The following is a 14,838-nucleotide window of genomic DNA, read 5'->3' as shown; positions in this document are numbered from 1 at the left end:
GAGGTGCGCGGCACGCTGCTAGCGTTGCTAGCTGGACCCCGGGTTCCTTTTCTGGAAAGAGGGAATGGTCATCTCCGTTCTGCCAACCTTACAGGGTTATTTTGAAGAGGAGATCCATTCAATCATTTACGAAACACATATTGATTACTCAGCCATATGCCGGCCGCTGCAGATGAAAGCCCTCGTTAAACTGTAACGTGTTACACAAATACGACTGTTGGATGCAGAAAATTCGTGACCAGCTGGGGCAGACTGGGGGTGTTTGCTCTGCTTCCCTCCTCGGTCTTGTCTCCAGGGAGGCGTGGCCGCTAGCTACCTGAGGACTACCTGCTCACGAACACTCAAGGCAAAGCTTGGGTAAGAGACTAATAAATAGAAAATATCAGCCTCTGGGTGCTTGGGAGCTTCCTTAAGTCCTGCCCCGGAAGGCCGGCAGTGAGAGGATGGTCGGTCACATTTTTCCTACTGCTTCAGCCCGGACAAGTAGGGCCCCAAACAAAGGACAAAGAGGAGCTCGCCCTGCATGCTGGTGGAGAGCTTCCAACAGTTGGGGCCAGAGCTCTCTTCTCCCACAAATCCCCAGGGCTTCCTAAAAGCCACAGCTGACCCTGCCACCGTGGGCTTCTCAGGTCCTCCTCCCTCCTTCCGTCCAGCCTCCATGATCAGAAGACTCAGAGGGGAGGAGGGGAAAAGAGAGAGAGTCATCTTGGCCGTCATCCCCGTGGGAAATGAGGTGCTCACGGGAAGACACGGAAGAGTGAGGATCCCAGTGGGAAATGGATGATGGGACCTTCACCTGAGAATTATCTTGGGAAGGTGTATTTATAAACAGGAGCCACAAAGGATCACAGGGTCATGCAGAGTTAGTAGCAGTGAAGCTGTTACCCCTTCTAGGCCCAAAGAGTTGAGGGGAGGGAGCTGAAACCAGAACCCAGAAGGAGAGAGCTGTCTTCAGACCAACTAGAAATTTCTTCAGTGCTTGGGCAAGATACCGGTGGATTTTAATACCGAAGTGGCAGGAGAACTGGAGAGAAAGGTGAAACTATGAGAGCTATTTAAAGGCCGACTTCACGAGGCTTGCAGCTGGAATGGACTCGGAAGGAAGAGGGAGAGGAAGGAAGGGCAGCTTATAGGTTTCAGGCGTGGGCTTCTGGGCAAAAGGTGGTGCCCTGAGTCTTGGCTGGGAACACAGGAGAGGGGAGGGGGGTGCTGAAGGAACCACATTCAGTCTGGGACCTGCCAGGCTGAGAGGACTGTCAAACTTGTAGGTGGAGTTTATCCAGTATTCGGATGAATACGGCATCTGAGGCTCAGAAAAGAGACCCCTGTTAGAAATACAGAATTAGATTGTATGCAAACAAGATAATCACATATATTAAAGGTCACCCGGTCACATGCGAGTGACACCATGATGTCCGGTGCTTACTGGGCGAAGCAATCAGTCCTTGGCATTTTGAAAAATGCCCTTTGCCACCACCCTGGAATTATGGCCACTCCTGGAAAAGATAGTGCCCGTTATGCTGGCCCATGCTAATTACTGTCCACAAAATAGCCATTTTGCAGTAGAGGAAACTGAGGTCCAGAGAGGTGAAGTATAGTAGTTAGGATTATTATTCTTGCAAGTGACCAAAACCTCAGTTTAAACCATTTAAAATAAACAAAAGAACTTCTTGACTCACATCCGGGGCTGGTTTTTGGCTTCAGGTACAGTTTGAACCAGAGGCTCAGAAAATGTCATTGAGACCCAGTGTCTCTATTTTGCTATTTGTTCTGCTTTTCATTCATACATTTGTTGGTTTTGATCTCAGACCGGCCTGGTTCCCTGATGGTGAGATAGTTACCACGACTCCAAGCCTCGCTTGCTGCTGTCTTCAAATCCAGTGAACCGGTAATGAACATTTCTCACCCAGAAGCCCTACTAGAGGCCTGAAGTCTTCCTATTGGCTCCAAGTGGGCCTGTTCTTGGCCCTGATCCATCACTGTGGCCAGCGGTACGGGATGTGCCAGTTAGATGAGGACAGTATGAGCCTACTTGTGGAACTGGGAGAAGGGTCAATCCCACCGGAACATTAGGATTTCAGAATAGAAGAGAGGTGCATCCACAGTTGAAAATCAGGGTGCTGTCACCTGAGAAGAGAAGCTGTGGAGGGAAAAAAACCCATAATCACAAGAAGGGACCTGTTTGAGGTCACCCAGCTTGTTAGGATCAAAGCTAGATCCTAGGTGTTCACCCTACTTTACTTTCTTCCAAACCTTATTATCATCTGAGAGCTTTGTTTCCATCAATGTTCCAAGAGACTTAAGGTGATCAGAGGCCAGGAATGGATTAAGCAGAAAAATGGTGAGGATTAAAACATTAGAGAGGTCACAAGTCCTTCAAGATCTCCCTCTGGCACAGTGTCACAAATTAGCCAACGCTGGGCCACAGAGTAACAGGAGGAAAGCCACTGCCCCAGGTGTGCAGGCAGGGAACAGCTGGCTGGGATCGGCGCCGTGATCCGCTGGCCCAGTCCACACTTCCCTGGCCTGGAGGAAATCAGACCCTAAGTGACCGGGGAACTTTCAAGACCTGCGAAGAGCTGGTAAGGACCAGCCCAGTGGTTTCTAAAATTGGCCCCAGTTTATTATTCACTGCCAAGTTATTCCATGCGACTTTGTCACTCTTTCTCTCTGCCTTCTCCCTCACACAAAGTTTTGCTGGTTGGGGTTATTTTTAACTCAGTACGGGCCCTTGGGGATCACCACAATCCAACTCGCTTGTTTTGCAGAAGAGAGAAGTGAGACTGTTTGGAAGTGAGTTGATTAAGGCTACACGTTTCCTATCAGAGCTGATCTCCTCCCGCCTGGGATCCCACTACACCGGGGTGGCCCCCATCCACCTCTTTACGGCCCCGCGAGGTGCCGAACTGGGCTCTGCCTTATCAGAGAGCCACAGGTTCCCCCAAGACTGATGGAGGCAGGTGGCTCTTACGGTAGAAATTAGAAATAATGTGGGTTCCCAAAGAGCATTTGCAAGTCAGTCTCTGAGAATTCTAGAAACATGGTTTTGTGTTCTACAGGTTCTCAGTCTGACTCCTAAAGCCCAGTGGCCACGAGCAGCATGAGATCATTAATTCCTGTGTCTCCTCTCGAGGGGTGGACACTGAACTTCACTTTGGTAGTTTTTTATAGGAAGGCGTCGGAGACCTCTGCAGGATGCTTACTCTGGGAATTTGCTTGCAGTCAGTCTGGGGCCCTCTTTGCATCTTTGCTCTTGAATGACGGCCTCACCTTTTTGAAAGGCTTGCTTCCAAGCCTTGTAGCGTGTGTAGTGGCCCAGGAGCCCACGTCCACAAAGCCCCGTGCTTAGTTTAATGCTCTGCTGTGGCCAGCTTGAAGTCTCTGCTAATTTTATCTTTGATCTCATGTTCTGTAGGTCAAGTTGGCTGGACAGGAGAGCGTGCATGTGAGCAGGGGACATACGTGTACATAGAGGCCCACTGCTGTTCCTTTCGGCCTCATTCGCATACGGCATTAACCATGCCCCCTGTGGACAGAGCTCAGCCACACGCAGGATGCGTGGAGGACAAGTGAGACTCAAAACGAGCACAAGACAAGTGTGTTGCGTCGGCCCGGAGAGGCTGCGCTTCTGTCCAATCAGAATTCACTCTGAACACAGAAAGGGCAATCGCGTTCTCTGAAACATGAATGACCAAGGATCCCCATGATATCCTGTCTTATTCATGTTACTTCCAACAGGTGGGCTGAAAAAAAGGGAAAGGTGGGGCAGCCCCCTGTCCCTTCCCCTGCAGTCCTTCCTCTTCCATCAGTAAGGTGAAGGTGGAGCGTGGCTAGAATGTGTGTGTATCAAGAAATGAAATAAAAGGGGTGAGTTAGTTTTTCGTAGTATTTTCGCTGCTCTGGTAGGAAGGAAATACACACACCCGTGTGAGCTACAAAATACGAATGGTGTAATTTCAGTGATTCTGCATCGAGTTGAATGCGCTGGTGTTTTCCCTGAAGATGACCATTGCACAATATAAGGATGGTGGTAAAATTCATGCTAATATCACATATAAATTTTTCTTAGATCGACATCAAACACAGATATAAAACACCATGACAAGTTGAGAGACAGAGAGGCCATGGAGGAAAGAGAAAGCTTTATCTTTTTGTGCTTTGGGGGGCACCTTTTCCCCAGCTTTTTGAACAAGGGGCCCCACATTTTCGTTTGGCTTGGGGCCCACAATTTGTGAAGTCATCCCTGCCTTTCTGGCCTCAGAAGTGAACTTCTCAAGTTCTGTGGCTTCAGCTGCGTGGTTTGGACACACGTGCCATTCGGATGCCCCGTGAGTGTGTCACCTTTTTTCTTCCAAACATTAAGCTGTTGTTTTCATCTACTACTGTCTAGTTTATAAGGAGCTATATTCATTTTCTAAGGCTGCCATGACCAAATACCACAGCCGGGTGCACAGAGCAGCAGAAATGTATTTCCTCACCGTTCTGGAGGCTGGAAGACAAAGAACAAGGTGTGGGCAGCTTGGGTTTCCTCTGAGGCCTCTCTCCTTGGCTTGTGGATGGTCGTCTTTTGCAAGAAGACCTCATGTGGTCTTTCCTCGGTGAGTGCATTCCTGGTGTCTCTATGTGTCCAAATTTCCTCTTCTTCTAAGGACATCAGTCCCATTGGATTAGATCCCATCCTAATCGCTTCATTTGACTTAATCGCTTCTTTAAAGGACCTGGTTCCAAGTATGGCCACATTCTGAGGTACCGGAGGTTCGAGCTTCAACGTAGGAATTCCAGGGGGAAACACAATTCAGCCCACACATGGGCTTTCACACTTTTTCATCTTCTGTTCCATCCTCCTTGAGGGAGCAGCTGGTGCGTGTAGTTTGCCAATCCATTCATTCACTCATTTAACAAATATTTCCTGGGGAGTCACTTGCCAAACACTGGCCGCTGCTACAGATAAAATGGTCAAGAAGACAGGGGCACCTGCTCTCGCGGAGAGTCAGCTCTAGTGGGAGACGGGCAAACAAACAAACCGTTACGGAAGGTGATAAGAACAAGTCAGGCCATACACACGGTGATGTGACAGAGCATAAAGTGGGTGAGATTTTTGATAAGGTCATCAGGGAGGGCCTCTCTGAAGAGGTGACAGCTAACTTGACCTAAATATTGAGAAAGATTCCTGAGTGCAAAAGAGCTCAGCAGAGGAGACAGTAAGCCAAAAGCCCAGAGGTGGGAAAGAGCTTCATATGTTCTAGATACTGACAAACTGGCGCATAGGGTGCGATGTGGTGTGTGGAAAGAGGCCGCAGGGTGGGATCGGGTGGGACTTCGTCAGCCTTCGTTCAGGAGTTTAGGATTCTTTCTGCGTGAAATGGAAAGTCACTGAGGGGTTGCTGGCCGGAGAGTAGCCTGGCCAGCTGTGCAGTGAGGTGGATGGATCGGCAGGGGGCAGGAGCAGGAGGTGGGGAAACTGAGTCCCAGAGGTGTTCCATGACCCGTCTTCACACAACCATTGAGTGGCAGGGCTGGGCAGGTTGAGACCAACAGCGGGGACGTCGCCGCGTGTTCCCAGGAACGTGGAGGAGGGCGCCCTCTGCTGTTTCAAGTACTCCTCAACCCTGCTTTGAAGACAGGTCCCCTGGGAAGTGAAGAAAGGAACTTTCCAGCTCTTGATTATGGAATGCACAGAAATTCTCCAAACACACTTCCAAAATAGACACTTCCACATTTTGAGGTGATGAAGACGGAATGAAGACTTTCCCAATCAATAGTTTCAGTCTTCTCAGGGAAGCTGGGTTCGGGATGGAATGAACCAGCTCTTGTATTTTAAAGTGTAATGAATCATTTTGTTGTTTTTTAAAAAAATATACATGCTCATTACAAAAAAAAAATCAGGAACTACACAAACATAAAAAAGCAACAAATTAGTCCCGATCTTACCACTCAGAAGTAACAAGAATGAGCATTAACATTCAATGAACACTATTTTAGACATGGTCATGTGTATACATCTATAGGTTGGATAAAAATGTCCTTGATGAAGATCCCATTACAGTTAAAAAATTATTAGAGCAATTTAAAAGACACACTCATTTTTAATTGACATATAGTATTATTTATATATATATAAATTTTAATATATGTGTGTATATATATATATATTTATAGTGTGTGTGTGTGTATACACACACACACACACAGTTAAATATATGGATATTACCTCACTGTTATATAACCAGTCAGCAACTATTTTTCGTAAAGAGCCAGATAGTAAATATTTTAGCACATATGAGCCACGAGATCTTGGTCCCAACTCTTCTGGTTTGCCATTGTAGCTAGAAAGCAGCCAGAGATGACAGGTGAATGAACTGAGTGAGGCTGTGTTCCAATGAATCTTTATTTACAAAAGCTGGGGGTGCGCTGAAGTTGGCCCGGGGCTGTATTTTGCTGACCCCACGTTACAGAACGTAAGAGAGTTACTGTACTAACTCTTCCTTCTGCCTCACTTCTCTGGACTTTGTTTATTTTATTTTCAGTTTGTTAGGACTTAAGATAATGTATTTTTTTTATTCTGCCTTCATACAAAAGATTAGCTTTAGCTGTGAAATTATATAAACTTGGTGTTTACCTTAGTCAGTTTGGGCTGCTATAACAAAAACACCATAAACTGGGTTATAAACAACAAATATTTATTTCTCACAGTTCTGGAGGCTGGGAAGTCCAGAATCATGGCCTTGGAAGATTTGGTGTCTAGTGAGGGCCCATTTTCTAGACAGCTGGCCTTACATGGCAGATGGGGCCTCTTTTATAAGGGACTAATCACCTCCCAAAGGCCCCACCTCCTCACACCATCACATTGGAGGGTTAGGATTTCAACCCATGGCTTCGGGAGGCCACACATTCAGACCACAGCCATATTTCACACTGACTCTTTTTTTCACGGTTTTTGCATTCACGAGACCTTTATTATTATTCAACTGGGATTATTCGTCAGATAGTTTAGTTTGTTTTTATTTTAAAATGAGATTATGAATATTGTATTTCTTGAACTCTTTCACATCAGAAAACATCCATCTTCTCTTTCCATACCTTGTAACACCCTGACTTGGAATAATAGTCTTGGGTCACACTGTTTTCTTCGAAGTTTGCGGTCATTGCGCTGTTGTCTCTGGGCATTGGGACTGCCATGGAGAAGCCTAGGAACCACCCAACTTCTCCTCATGTGGCTGACTTGCTTTTGTCCCCTAGAATGTCTGAAGGATTTTTTTTCTTTATCCTTAGCATTTAGGGTTTGTTTGTTTTTTTTTAAGATTTATTTATTTATTTGAGAGAGAGAACACACGCCCCTGAGTAGGGGGAAGGGCAGAGAGAGAGGGAGCGAGAATCTCAAGCAGACTCCCCACCGAACATGGAGCCCAGCGTGGGGTTCGATCTCGTGACCTGAGATCATGAGTGGAGCTGAAATCAAGAATTAGATGCCCAACCTACTGAGCCACCCAGGCGCCCCTATCCTTAGCATTTTGTAATTTAACCAAGAAATAACTCAATTTTGATCATTTTGTATCAATTTTTCTTGACCTAAGGTGTCTTTTATCTGTGAATATAGTTCTTCCTTCCAGGAAATTCTTTCTGTGTTGTATCTTTGAATTCTTTTTTGTTTTTCTTGATATTCTAAGGATACCAATTGTCCTCAGGTTGGACAATTTTTCTGTCTGTATCTTTTATCTTTACTTTAATCGTGTTGCCTTTTCGAAACTTCCTCACTTTCTACGATGACCCCAGACATCTCACAGAGCCATTTTCAGCCCTGTTTTTCTCTTCTTCACCATTTATAATTTATTAGATCTGTAACAATGTTGCTTTGTTTCTCAGTTTTTTCCTTAGCTCGACAATCTCTTCTTTTATCTTAGTCAATTGTTTTACTATTTTTCTTTAAGCGTTTGTTGTATTGAATTCATATTCATAATGAACTCTTCTCTATAATGAACTGTTCAAAGGAAATCAGCATTTCTCCTTTTGGTTTTATTTTCTTCCTGAGAATTTTTTGTTTGTTTGGCTTTGTCTCTTTCTCTCCTGATAGATCCCTCGCTTTTGTTGTAGCAGATCTGCGTAATTTCTGTGCTAATTCTGTTCACTTTGCTCACCTGTGACTAAGGAGGAGCTTGTTAATAGTTCCTCTGAACCGCGCGGATGAATTTTCCCACCACCCTTCCCCCTTTACCTGGGACTGTTATGTCTTCCCTTCTTCACCGTATGATCTGAGAGCTGAGTGCAGCTTTCTACTCGTTTTTCAAATATCATTTTGCGTTCCCAGTATTTTGTTGACTAAGAGCTTTGGGGTGACGCAGGTGGTCTTAGGAGCTCTACTCACTCAGATTAGAATCTCTTTCTTTTTATGGCTGCCAAACCCAGAAGAGTATGGTTCAAGTAGTATCTCTTTCCTCTCTGGTTGCTGCTGATGAATTATTTTTAAAAATTATTATTTCATCAGATGTGGGAAGAAGTTTCTGTGATCTTGTTTTACTCTGCTTTCTTTAGGTGGAAGTTGGGTGTTACAGCAAGCGTAGGGTACATTCTTAGAAGGATTGAGTTCTGAAAAGAAACAGACCAGATGAATTTTAAAGTCCCTTTTAGTTTGACATTCTAAGGCATGGTTAATATGACAGCAGAGGTGACCCAACCATTGAAAGTTATCACAAAGTTCAGAACAGTTTAATAATGAAGCATTGCAGTCTTCAGACCACTAGAGGGCAGGCCTGGCCACAACTTGAAGACGTTCCATAATCCGTAGCGTTGACTATTCTCAAATGAATTATACTGGAGTTCGTTTAAATTTTTGCAAAAAAAGTGTGTAAAGGAAAAATTGTGAAGGGAATGGAGCTAGAACTATCTGACAGGAAAGAGCTCCTCATTTGTAACATGGAATCCATGTTTGTTTGTTTATTTTCTCGTGCCATCTGTATGCATCCCGATAGGACCTGACTTCTGTCAAGCCCCCCCAGTCATCTGTGTTTACAAATTACTAACCACCCCCCACTTCTCAGTGGACTGTGGAGCTTTCCAGCTAGTGCACAGAAAGGTGGAATGACTTGTCCAGAGTTACCCCCGCCCAGCGTGTAAACGGTGAAGACCTGAAACGGGGCCCCCCACGTCCAGACCACCGGCTGCCAGCAGAGCGAGCTCCCGCTACAGCGACCTGTTCTCGGGATTGCGACCACAAGAGAGCCGATGCCAACGCGCCATACATCAGAGTCCTCTGCTCAGCACTAGCTGTTGGTACCGAGTCTTCTGTGGCCCAAGCATAAGCCTCTTTACAACAAAGGTGATAGGAACCTGCTTTGCTGACAGCAGCTTTCCATTCGTGTCTTAGAATGGGTCTCACTGCTGAGAGGAACCATTTGCCCGCCGAACTTCGAGCCCGTGGTTCACCAAATGCCTCCTTCTATGGTTTATACTACTTTACCAAAGGATTCGAACCCTGGGTTTCCTTCTTGAGTTGCATTCTTAGCCTCAGCTCTTTGGTGAAATGTTGGCTCCTACACGTGAGACCAATGCCCACTCATTATACTCAGGGAAGCTCGGAGTCCGTGAAATGACCCAGACCCCGTCAAAGATTTCAGATTGGGGTATAAGGTGCTCTGTCGGTAACGCTAACTGACAGTATCTTTAATAGGACTGCGTCCTTACAGAGACATTTTTTTTGGTGATGTAGATTTAGTTTGGGCTACCCCAGAAAATCACCAATTTTGCTTGGGAAATATGTTGGTTTCAATATTGCTGTTAGGTTATCACAACAGGCCGTGGGCAGGTCTCGTATTTTCTTCAGCATGAGGTGTAGACAGGAGTGGTAGCCAGCGTGGATTAAAGTGTTCGGTGCCCTCCACGTCCCTTATGACTAGATCAACACACCTGGAGAAGTACGCTTTGTACCGCTGGAGTTGCCCAGTTGGGACCCCGGCGCGGTGGGCGGGCACATTCTCACTGTGATACATCCCGGTGAAGAAATGAATTGAGACTTGGATTAGGTGACGGGATGGCTTTACTTCATCCCTTCTCTGAGGCTGAAGGGGGTAAGAGCTTGAACTCAAGGTGTACAGGAGAAAACCAAACGAAGCTCTCTTGGGAGAGAGGCGAGCCAGCTCCTGAACGGTAGTGTGTAGGAGGGAAGAGAAAACAACCCCACACTTACGGATCCTAGGAGTTGTGCTATCTAATATCGAGGTTAAAATCTCCTTTATTCCTGAATTCCTTTCAAGATTTCAGTAGTATTTAATCAGACATCATAGCTGGCACGCACTGGACTACAGAGACTCAGAATAGGGCTGTGTCCTCCTGGCATGGGCTACCCTGAGACACCGGCCGTGTCTTCTGAGAAATTGCAAACAAGCTGCAACAGTTGTGCAATGGCGAGAGGTGACCAGCAGAGGACCCGAGCAGTGGTCCCGAGTGAGCGATGGTGAACGAAGGTCAAGGTAGGTTTGTTCCAATGCAGAAATCTTCCCTGAAGATTCTCGGGAGTAATGAGATGAGTCTTGCCAAAAAAGCTAGACATTTTGTAATAAATAAATAAAATATCGGCGAGGGGCTCAGGCAAAATGACTTGGATATTAAGCAGAAGGGGCTCCCTTGAACACGACAGAACTCTGAGAAATTAAGGGTGCATACTGGAAGGGGCCTCCTGTTTGGTTGCCCACAGCTTTACATCTCCTAAAATAAACTCAAGTGAAGAAGGTTGAGATCCCCTTTATTGAGAAGTTTAAAAAAGAAAATGAATTTTACCTGATGATCCATGTCTGGCTAGAGCACACAGAAAGGGAAAACAGGGGAGTTCAGGGCTAAGCAAACATACAATGTAGTCCTAGAGGGAAACGCGAGATGTTTCACACGGCAAAAATCAAGAGCATTAAGACTCGAAGCATATTTGCAGAGAACGGGACCATGCAGGTAGTGCAAGGAGCAACCTATTTATGGCGTCCAAAAGGCGATGGGAAAATCTTGTCTTAAATAGCTGTAAACTTAGTCTTTCGGAGTTACAGATCCAGGAAATAAAATACAAATCTCAATATGGATGTCGCTGGTATAACAATGTAAATATGTTTATGTGAAAACCCTCCATGTAAGGAAGATTGGAAAGATTGATGAGTAAATAAGTGTTGTTGGGAATAATTGAAGAACCATTTGGGAAAAAATTTATCTTAGAATCCTTATACCATGATATACTGGAAAATATTTAAAAATCACCCAGGATCTAGTCTCCTTCCTATGATAACCAATTCGAATGTTGTTTTGGGGAATAACCTTTCCTCCTGTGTGTGCAGTGTGAGCAGGCCCATAAATCAAGGTTCTTTGCCCTTTTCTGCTCAAAGGGTGACAGTCACCTAAATCGTGACAATTGGACTTTGTCTAAAGGGACTGTGAATGGAGCAACAGGAAGAGGGAATATTCCCTGAATGCCTACTCTGCCTACTCGTGAGAGGCAGCGACCCCTGCCCCCACTGAGCTTATGTTCAGGTGGGTGAGGAAGGAAGGGGAAGAGGACAGAGAGTGCCTTTTCATCTTGCTGCTCTAGTCCCTTAACGTGTGATGAGGTGTTTTCTCCTGCCAAGATCCTGAGAGCTGCCTGGTTATTCCCTCTGCAAGTCAACTCATCAGGTTTGACTTTAATTCTGTAAACTCCTTCCAATCTTTCCAACACATTCCCTTCGGGCTTAAATTATCCCCAATCTATTGCTTGCATGCAGAAGTATATAATAAATCCCATCTGGCTTAACAAGGAATTTTCAAGCTTCAGGGACAAACGAATCACCTAGAAGGTGGTTAAAGACCCATATCTCCATGACTTTTCTAGAGCAATTTTGATTCATTCGGTCTGTCGTGGGTATTGGGACTGGGCATTAAAACAAGCAAATACTCAGAGCAAGTACTCTGGCGCACAGGATCCTCAAGCCACTCTTTAAGAACCATCAGGTTCAAGAGTCAATTAATTTTTTTAATTTAAATCAATTAGCCAACATATAGTACATCATTAGTTTCAGATGTAGTGTTCAATAATTTATCAGTTGCACATAGCACCCGGTGCTCATCACCTCACGTGCCCTCCTTCATGCCCATCACCCAATTACCCCATCCCCGCACTCACCTCCCCACCAGCAACCCTCAGTTTGTTTTCTATAGTTAAGAGTCTCTCATGGTTTGTCTCCCTCTCTGATTTCTTCCCATTCAGTTTTCCCTCCCTTCCCCTATGATCCTCTGCACTGTTCCTTATATTCCACATATGAGTGAAACCATATGATAATTGTCTTTCCCTGATTGACTTATTTTGCTCAGCATAATCCCCTTCAATTCTATCCATGTCAATGTAAATGGTAAGTATTCATCCTTTCTGATGGCTGAGTAATAGTCCCAACTATATATATACATACCACATCTTCTTTATTCATTCATCTGTTGAAGGACATCTCGAGAGCTGGTTAATATTTTTAAACATAGGAAGACAAGCAGAAAATAAGCGATTTATGAAATCCGTAGAGAGATGGCAACTTTCTTTCTATTGCTTTGAAGAAATAGAAGCAAATGCAAAGAAAAAAAAAACCTGATAGAATCTTGTATATAAACATTAAAATATCTGTAAATTAAAAATGTAAAGGCTAAGAAGAAAGGCAGAAAATGTTTTCATCAAATGTGACAGACAGTAGTCTGATAGCTATAGTAATCTATGAAAAGCTTTCAAATTTAGCATGAACGGATAAAAGGAGTGTTTTTACATGAAGGAAAACATGAAGAATAAAGAAATACATAAGAGAACATTGTCTTCTAAAATCGTCAAGAGGGGCGCCTGGGTGGCTCAGTCGTTAAGCATCTGCCTTCAGCTCAGGGCGTGATCCCAGAGTCCTGGGATCGCGCCCCACGTCAGGCTCCTCCGCGGGGAGTCTGCTTCTTCCTCTCCCACTCCCCCTGCTTGTGTTCCCTCTCTCGCTGGCTGTCTCTATCTCTGTCGAATAAATAAATAAAATCTTAAAAAAAAAAGAAAATAAAATCGTCAAGAAAATGAAAACTAAAGCAACACGGAGGTATCATACGTCTGCTAAATTGACGGCAACAGAAGATTCAAAGACTTGCCAATAGTGCCTGGCGAGGTGGGGCCACTGAAACGCTCTTACCTTGCCGGTGGCAGTTCAATTGGAATTGAGGAAACTTTTGAAAATCTCTATTCCACACAATAACCAAGGGGTCTTCTCTATTCTTGAGGTCTATGAAATCTAGAACACAAGATTTCTACTTCAAGGATTTTTTACTAGTCAGGCATAAATCCCAGCTCCTCCCAAGCTCCTGGAACTCCTTCAGTCCCTCAGACCCAAGGCCGGTTGTCCTTTGTCCATGGAAGGGCCCACGTTACAACACTTCCCTATGCTCAGGCTGTGAGTTTAGCAAACAACGACAACAACAGGGCGTGCTCTTAAATATTGTTAATATTTTAACAATACACTTATTGTTAAATAAGGATTACAGGATACACTTATACTCAAAAATTCTTGTTTGTCCAAAATCCAGACTTAACTGGGAATCTTATATTTCATCTGACAATCTCCCCTACGCATACATACTCTGACTTTTCTCTCTAGGAGGGAAGCTTACAAAAGAACAACTGATTGAAGGGTCCATGGAAACATCCAGCTCCTGGCAATAGTGGTACCTTGGATCCTTGATTTCTTAGGACTGTAGGACAAAGGTGCAACATTTTTTAAATCTTTAAATCAGCTAATTCAACCAGAGACCTTGAATTCAGAATCTGGAGTCTCTTTCAGCTGAATCCTTTGGCCTTTGACCCTCAGGCTGGATCCCGAAGCCAGCAAACCCAGAAGTAGGGCGGGTTCTTGACCAGCCAGCCAACAATCAGCTCAGAGGAAGAATCAGTCAACTCCTCTAAACTTTGGTTTCCTTATGTGTGGGTAATTCTACTTCCCCTGGGTGAAAATCAGAATATATAGTTTCACTTATTTTTTTGTCTGCAAAAACTAAGAAACCAGGCAGATAAATAAGGGACAAATCAACGTGGTTACTTGTAAGGGGCGAGAGTGGGAATAGGGATAGATGGGAACAACGATAGTAGGAGTAGTTCTCAGTATATAGTTTTTTGTATCATTTTATTTAAGAACCATGTGAGTCAATTATGTGTGCAAATAATAGCCCTCACATTTCTGTTGTAAGGGGGAGATGAGGTCATGCAGGTACACCCCCCGGCACACTCAGGGGTACTGGTAAACGGTGCTAGTATTATCTCCACTGCAGCACCTTGAACCTTCTATAAGTGACCTAATCTTGTCTAGCACCTGATGTCCCATACATTAAGAAAGAACAAAAGTCATCAACTGTATTCTCAGGGAGCTGGTCTAATATTTATCCACCTTGAAGTTTATGGTGAAGCTTGTTTCCCTGCCTTCTGCTTCCTTTCCGTTCTGCCTTCCTCCGGCCACATTGAGTCCAATTTCGGGCTTCATGATTTCATTCTGGCTCACTACTGCCCACTCCTTTTTTCCTTCCACTCATTAAATGCTACCTCTTCTTGTGCAGTGGACCGGTAACTTGTTATGTCTTGGGTCAAGCAACTCTACAAATGGCAGGTGTCAAGAACTGTGCCAAGGAAAGGAGTTGGCTCTAAGCGGATGGGGTCATGGGGGAAAGCAATGAGGTGAGGAGATTTAAGAGACATTTGGTTAATACCAGTAATTTAGAGATTCACGTGCCATTACGGGCTTCCAGAACCCTCCCAGGCTGACTTCATCGTGTTTCTGGGAATCTCTCTCTGGGTCAGGATTTATCTGTGATGAGATGCACTTAACAGCAATG

General features: G+C 44.7%; 1 long non-coding RNA gene across 1 annotated transcript; it reads left to right on the top strand.

Moving 5' to 3' along the window:
* Positions 1–231: 231 nt before the first annotated feature.
* Positions 232–4,104, top strand: LOC123001684 (uncharacterized). Its single transcript, XR_006410851.2, has 3 exons — positions 232–357; positions 1,809–1,888; positions 3,416–4,104. It is a non-coding gene; the product is annotated as an uncharacterized LOC123001684 (long non-coding RNA).
* The last annotated feature ends 10,734 nt before the right edge of the window (positions 4,105–14,838 follow it).

The sequence above is a fragment of the Ursus arctos genome, unplaced genomic scaffold (genome assembly GCF_023065955.2).
Source record: "Ursus arctos isolate Adak ecotype North America unplaced genomic scaffold, UrsArc2.0 scaffold_15, whole genome shotgun sequence".
NCBI classification, from domain to species: Eukaryota; Metazoa; Chordata; class Mammalia; order Carnivora; family Ursidae; genus Ursus; species Ursus arctos.
Note: the sequence above shows the minus strand (reverse complement) of the source record. Positions and strands in the feature narration are given on the sequence as shown.